Here is a 6242-nt window from a genome sequence, read left to right as displayed (position 1 = left end):
GAATGTCTGAGGTGCTGCAAGAGTTTGCTCTGTTAGGATCATTCAGCTGATATTTTTTGTGTTGCTGACAGGCTCTTGCCTAGTCCCGTGAGCTGAGAAAACAGCACCTATATTTATTTACAAGGTAACGCTGTAAGCCTTTTCATCAAAAATTTTACCGTTTGCTATGAATAAAACTGGCTTCTATTTTCTCTTCTTTTGGCTTGTCCCTGCATCTTACCAAACCCATTTACCTTTTTCAAGAAGGATATTGAAATGTGGTGAGAACTTTGGTGCTGGGAGACCCTTTGATGAAGAGAGATACCAAAATGGAGTGAGCTGGTATTTGCACTTTCCAAAATCCTGGGGCAATGTGCATCTTGCATTTGCACCTCGATTCCAGAAAGGATGGTTCTGAATTAGCATCTCCTAATTTAATGTCTTCTATTTAAGGCCAGATTCTGTTTGTCATTCATCTTAAAAATTAACAGATGCAGGTAGTGACATATATAAGAGCATGTAGGGTAGTAAGATGCTTTGAGAACGTGAGGCAGAATAGATGAATCCTGGTCTCTTAAAAAAAGAGTTTGAATGGGGCTTTGGTTTAACAGCCACACTGCAGGCTGTTTTCAGCACCTCTGTAGTTTCAAAAAGCTATAGGTGGTTGACAGTCACCCCTAAAGAAACCCCCCAGCCTCAAAACTCCCCATTGCAAAATAAAGATTATTGCACTAAAACTGCTAGCCCAGGTTTTATTGTCAGCCTAGCTAACTTGGAACTACATGATTTTTTCCTAGGTAGTTCTTGGCATGTGTTTCAGTTGGTAGATTGAGAACTAGAACTCGATTATAGCACTCACCAGAAATGTTATTAAGATCAGTTTTTACTTGAAGATCAGTTTTTTAAATTATCTGTATGCCTGCAGCAAAGTTTAATTTCTTGAAATTCTTTCAAATCAAACTCCCACAATAAATGTGCTTTATAGAAAAAAACCAGATTGTAATCAGTCATAGAGAGAAGGGGAGCACTGAGGATTTCCCTCTCCCCCACTAAAACTTATGTGAACAGCTTCTGTTCTGTTTGGGTGGAAGTAGTTAGACCTTATTTTCCAGCAACCTGCACGCTTGCTTTTTCACTGCCAGTAATTATACGAAAAATGCAGCTGACTAATGATTGCTCGTTTGCAGTGAATTTTTTATTTGAGGATAAAGCTGCAGAGGCATCCTTTGGCAGCTGAAGTCTGTTTTATAAAATGCTGAAGGGGTGTCTTTTTTTGGAGCTTCCTTGTTCCTAAAGCTAAACCCAAGAGGGGAATTTGTGATTCTGATTTCCAGCTCTTTTTGTTATTTCTGCTTCATGGGCACTGCTAGTTGAGTACACAGGTATAGCGCTGCTTGCTGCAGAAATGCTTGAGACAGCTTTCTTAAGAAGTGCTGCTCCACCCTCAATTTGGGTAGCAACTGCAGTGGGATTTGGGATTTTGCTGAGCAGACTGTCACACAGTCTTAGCTACCTCTCAGTCCTGGGGAAAAGGATGATCATCTCACAAATGTGCGGGGTGAAAAGCCATGTCTACAAACAAAACCATTTCATAGAATATGACCCCATGGCAGACTTAGGAATCCCTCCAGCCCTTCCTTCTCTACCCTTCCCAAATGTAAAAAAAAAAAGAAAAAAGTTGTACTTCTCTTTCACTACAATACATGTATTCTGTCAGTGCAGCACTCTGTGCTATTCCAAGCTACAGGCTTTTCTTCAGGACTGCACAAACAAGAGACAATTATTCCTTTGGCACCATGATGTCATATAACCTGATCCCTTAGTCTTGCTGAGGTGTGCATGTGGTATGGAGATAAACAAGTCAATTAAAAATGCATTCTCTTGTAGCTGAAATAACCTTGGTAAACTTGTGTTTCTGGAAAGAAAAAACTAAACTGAAAAAAGCCCAGCCCAAGACTATTGAATCCCAAACTCTGCTTTCCTGGCAATTGGAGAGGAGGGGCATGAAACTTGATGCCAAGGAAAAATTAAGAAGGGAAAAAAATAATACTCTTCATCCTGAAATGATTGTGTTGAAATTTGGAAATGTATGAGTGAGCTCTGTGACTAATAGCATAATGAATACCAAAAGAATTAGTAATAATCAGTTCTTTATTCTTTAGGTCTTGGCTAAGATTTCTATGAAAAACTTGCTAATTTAATAAGTGACAGTCCAGCTAACAACTTAACTAGCTTGTAACTTTCCTATTCTTTCAGTAGAAGCAAATGTTGAAAATTGGTAACACGATGAGACAAGTTGAAATCAAAGTGTAAGTAAAGTGGGGTATAAATGACCTCTAATATGGTAAAATTCCCCTGGAACAGGAGAAACTGCTGAGGAAAATTTCTAAAGAAAACCAAAACAAGAAACCGAAAAACCCCTTAAATCAGGGCAGTTCTGCAACTGATTTTTGTATTTCCCAACGTTCTTGACAGTTACGTTCTTGGTACCCGTTTCTGTGCCTCCATTCTGGCTTTTTTGACATGTGAATTCAATTGCTATTAGTGTGAAATTTCGATCCTCTAGAAATGCCTTGCCAGAGGCCTCTATACAAGCTTGAAACTCTAGACTGTATTTAACTTGTTAATTTTTATGTATATTGGTGAGTGTATGCAAATAAGTGGAGAAATACATTTACAGTGATGGCAGTGTAAATTCTGAGAAATTAATTTGATATTATTTGCACTGATGTAAATGAGTGGAACCCATTTCTTAAGGGCCTCACTACTATGCTGAGAGGTGTCATTTATTCTTTATATAACTCAATTTAAATTTGTTTAGACTCCTCTTAAAAACTGGCTGAGTACAGGAGTGGATCCCATTGTTCTGATTCTCCTGCCTCCTTCACGCAGCATCTGTAGCCAGCAGGGCAAAAGGAAATAATCTTGTCATGGCAGCATGTGCAAAGCAGTAGGTTAGTTGCTGCTCTGCTTCTTTCTGCTCTGGAGGTTAAAGCATTGCAAAGCTGGTGCTGACATCATTCCAAGCACACAAAAAGCTGACGTCAGTTGCACAGTCTATGGCAAGGTGTTTATCTCCATCTGATTAGGCTGGCAAAATGTGTACTGGGAAAGCAGCACACAAAGAAAGAAACTATTTGTCCCTGCTTCCCACTTGCCCTGACATCAGAATCAGTCCTGGAAAGACTGAAACATGTTGATAAGGCTTCTGAGAAAATTTGTAGTGCTGCCATTGGTCTGGACTTTTTCCCATCACTAAATCACTAAGAATGAGGGTTGCACACACAATTTATTGCAGGTGTGTGTTGGGCAGCCCCTCCTTGCAGGGGAGTCCAGGTCTGAACTTCTGGCCTTCTCAAAGTGACAAGACAAGAAGGGTTGCTATGACACAAACACTCCTCTTCGGCCTGCTCACCCAAACGTGGGTCATTGGTCAGCAGGAATTGCTGCAGGCTGGCTGGTGGGAGGCTGCTGGCTCTGCCCACTGCCCTGCCTGCAGCCCCTACCCCAGCAGCCTCATCTGCTGGCCCTGCAGACCACGCTGACAGTGCCAGCTGCTGCCATGGCAGGCCAAGCCACATGGCCTCTGCTTCCCCCATCTGCAGGAATGTGCTGGAGATGTGGAGTAAAGCAGCAGAACAGAACTACCTTCCTTCATCTGTGACAAAATGTGCCCTTAGAAACAGAGACTTCCACCTGTAACTGCAAATCACAGACTAAACTGAGTTGGAAGGGACCCACAAGGATCACTGAGTCCAATGCCTGGCCCTGCACAGCACTGTCCTCACTGTCTCAAGCACACCATGTGCTTGAGAGTATTGTCCAAACGCTTCTTGAGCTCTGTCAGGTTGGTGCTGTGACCACTTCCCTGGGGAACCTGTTCCAGTGCCCAACCACCCTCTGAGTGAAAGACCTTTTCCTAATAGCCAACCCAAATTTACCCTGATACAGCTTCAGGCCATTCCCTCAGATCCTGTCACTGTCACCACAGAGCAGAGATCAGTGCCTGCCCCTCCTCTTCCCCTCACAAGGAAGCTGTAACTGCAGTGAGGCCTCCCCTCAGCCTCCTGCAGGCTGGACAGACCAAGAGGAACACCTAGCAATAGTGTGGTCTATGGATCAGCCAAATTCTGCAAGGTATGGGGCAGAGCAGGCTAAGTGTCTGATTTCTGCTCATGCTGAGACCTGACTCTTTTTTAAATTCCACACGGGTTCATTGTTTCTCTCATAACAGGGTATGGCTAAAATTTGGTCTAATTTAGTCCCTGGAAATAAGGAAAAAATATAGACAGAACTAGAATTAGTCAGAATTAGAATATCATAGGTTGAAAAAGGTGTCAAATTCCATGCACCTGAGGTTTAATTTTAAAAGCTCTGTATCAGCTTGCAGGAAGAGGAGAGTTCTGGCTTACGGGTCATCAATGGGCATTTTATTCCTTCTTATTGTGTTGATTCCTACTTCCTCCTATGTGTGATCATGACAGAGCAGATTATTGGTAATTTCTAAGTGGTTTTAATTGCTAATTTTAGTTTTCACATTAGCAAGAAGCATGTCTGATCCATGCAAACAGCCCTCAGAGCTGCTGTAAGATGGACTATATCTGTGGGTAAAAATTGAAGCTCTTCTGGGTACTGAGTTTCTGACAGGGCTCCAGCTGCATTAGGGTAAAAGGATTTTACTACATACAAACTTTTTATTAGAATAAACGTTGCTTAAAAAATTACATAACATGCCTACTCTCCTTGGTAGCTCAAATCAAGGCCAATCAAATCAAGATGCTCAAGATGAGTAAGTACATGCATATTTTACCAGTTGTTACTTTTTAGAAACTCTCTAATTCAGTCAAAGGAACATATCTTGGAAGAGCAATAGCTTGATTACAACAGGGAATTCATAGCAGAGAACAAAAAAAACCCTTTTTTTTTTTCTTTTTTTTTTTTCTATTCAACTTGATGAGAAATGTTGACAAATCCATTTTCTTGGTACTGTGTAGACTATCGAGTCTTTGCCTTGTCTGAGGAGCTGCTAACATGAATAACCAGTGATCTCATGTAACCTCAGGACAGCAGTGAGATTTGTCAGAAAGTTCGAATGTGCTGTCTGTAATTTAAAAAAGGAACATCAGCAACATGAAATGTATGATTCAGAGAAATCCAGTGACATTGTTGCTATTGTCTGCGGCTGATAAAACTGGAGTAGTCAACGTTGCTTGATTTGATGCCTGCTGATTGATCAGGCCATGAGGATAACCCACATTTTACTGCAGGATGACATTTTTCCTGGATAAATTTAGCTTTGTGTAGAAAGCAAGGACAAGGTCAAGGTTGCATTTATATCCTCAGAGCGCAGGAGATGCAGAGTGATTGTGCCCTTCCTCCTTTTTTATTCCCCCCTTATGAGTGGTCTTTCTGCATAGGTAAAGGTAGGGAAGATAATGCCCTTTGGCCCTTTTGTAGTAGCAGCATTAATGATCTGTTCCAGAATAATACTCACACCAACCTGTCAAGGGCCAAGTGGTATTTTGAGCTCTACTTATTTGCCATTTGAGCAAGGGGGAGGGGTGTATCTTATTTTTTCCATCAAGCATGCTGGGATTGTACAAGTAATTTCGAAAAGTGCCATGCGATTTAACAAGTTCTGCTCCTTCTTGCACAGTACTTTTTCAACAGCATCATCACCATTTTCTGTAGTTAGTAATTTTTGGGGAAATTAAGTTTTTAGGTTTCAGATAGTCTTGCCTATAAATAAGTCTGAAAGATAAAAACCATAACAAATACAGGGTATTTTATGTAAGCAATCATAGACTTTTGGTAATCTGTTTTCTAAAATTACAGAACAAAAATTAAAATCCTATGGTGATTCCGTTTAAACAGTTTTATCTTCTGACTCTTTCCACCCTGCCAATACACTTTGCTTTTATCTAGGACAACTGCAATTGTAAGTGACACTTGCTACCATGGGGTTTGTGCTGCCAGGTCACTCAGAGTGCATTTGGAGGCCACCATGGTGAGCACACCATACCAGTAAGGGAGAAATGCATGTGTTGTGTGTTATATCCAAAGGCTATCTATCTCAGAAACACCAGACTTTTCTGAAGGGTAGAAGGCTTCTCATCTTATTTCTAATAGTAGATGGGGTTAAGAGATTCTGAATGTTGCTGCTCCCATCCATAAGTAATGTTTCCAACATTGTAGCTGTTGGATGCCAATTGTTCAGAGAAGTGGAAAGAACTGCATTTTTCTATACTTGGCAAATTTTTGAC

Source organism: Agelaius tricolor, unplaced genomic scaffold (genome assembly GCF_023055355.1).
Source record: "Agelaius tricolor isolate 1412-34295 unplaced genomic scaffold, bAgeTri1.0.p SCAF_1, whole genome shotgun sequence".
Taxonomy (NCBI): Eukaryota; Metazoa; Chordata; class Aves; order Passeriformes; family Icteridae; genus Agelaius; species Agelaius tricolor.
The sequence above is the reverse complement of the archived record's forward strand: the minus strand, read 5'-3'. Positions refer to the sequence as shown.